Below are 1,438 nucleotides of genomic sequence, written 5' to 3'. Positions count from 1 at the left end.
ATACACACATACACACATACACACATACACACATACACACATACACACATACACACATACACACATACACACATACACACATACACACTTACACACATACACACACGCAAACAATAGAAGGAGGAGAGTTAAGGACAATGGATATAATATGTGACGGGAAAGAAGGAACAAACTACACTAGAGCACCCACCAACCACCCACAAGCATAGCAAGCATAAATAATATTATTGTTGCCTGCGTCTTTATGTTTAGGGTAAAGAAAACAGTTGAATGTTTGAGCGAAAGACGAAGTTATGCCTCAAAATAACGTGTCTCCAAGCGTTGTTGAAAGACTAGAATACATGTCCTCGATTATTTAAACACTACGTTGTCACAAAATATAGAAGACGAAACTTTCTTTTACTTTTACCAGATTTATTCGCGTCAAGTAGTGACGATATTTTCCCAAATATCGTATCGCCTGTCCTCAAAGTGTCAACTGTGTTGGAAAGTGAAGTAATGGTAAAAGAAAAAAAAAACATTCAACAAATAATCAATTACAAAAATAAATGTTAACATCTTAAAGCTATGCTTAATTTATTAAAAGTTGTAGTTGTCTATAAGTATGTCTTATCTAAAACGGCTTGTTTTCGCCAAGAATAGAGGTGGGCAAAAGTCACACGGAAAAAAAAAGTTTATTGACATTAGAAGGAGTAAGCAACGCAAGCTGAGCAACCACCAACCACTCATTTAAAACATTCACAATTAAATAACTATAAGCACCAGAGCTATCACAAAGCAAAATTATACGAAATTTTTTTTTTTTTAAATACCAGTTTAGATAATTTAGGAGGCGGGCTTCTACACTACTTGTCTGGGCCAACTTGGGTTGGGAGGGATGGAGCGTCCAAAAACTAAAGGACCGAGAGACACAATATGTGCACTGTACTCGATACAACTTTTGATTCTCTCCCATACGGGCATCGAACTCTTTTTCACGCGAAAGTGCGAAGCTCTTTTACCGTTACACCACAGACGCCAGTTTAAGTGAGTTCACTCTCTCTCTCTTTCTCTCTTTATCATTTGAAAGGCCCAATACGCTTTATTAGGTCATGTCCGCACACAGAAGCATTTCAGATCAATAGATAAAGTTGAAAGTTGAAAAAACGCAAATAACTGCTCAGAACTCATCAATTACCCGGTATTTACTCAAGTTTCACGTTTTACGTCCTTTTCGGACGCATTAACGAGCTGAATGTAAATTCTTTGCAAAGCGGCGTTAGCTTAAGTGAGTAAGCCCCTCTAAAGCCGTAAAAATAACCCCACAGTTCAAATATTGGCAGCGTTGGCTTTGCTCGGGCCGCGTTGTTTGGTATACAGAATTTAGCGTTAATACTGTGGTTATAAAGAGACGGAAACTAATAACTTGGAGTGAAAAGTTTGAAAGACGAGGGGGGGG

The sequence above is a fragment of the Aplysia californica genome, unplaced genomic scaffold (assembly GCF_000002075.1).
Source record: "Aplysia californica isolate F4 #8 unplaced genomic scaffold, AplCal3.0 scaffold00154, whole genome shotgun sequence".
Classification (NCBI taxonomy): Eukaryota; Metazoa; Mollusca; class Gastropoda; order Aplysiida; family Aplysiidae; genus Aplysia; species Aplysia californica.
This window is presented reverse-complemented; position numbering follows the sequence as displayed.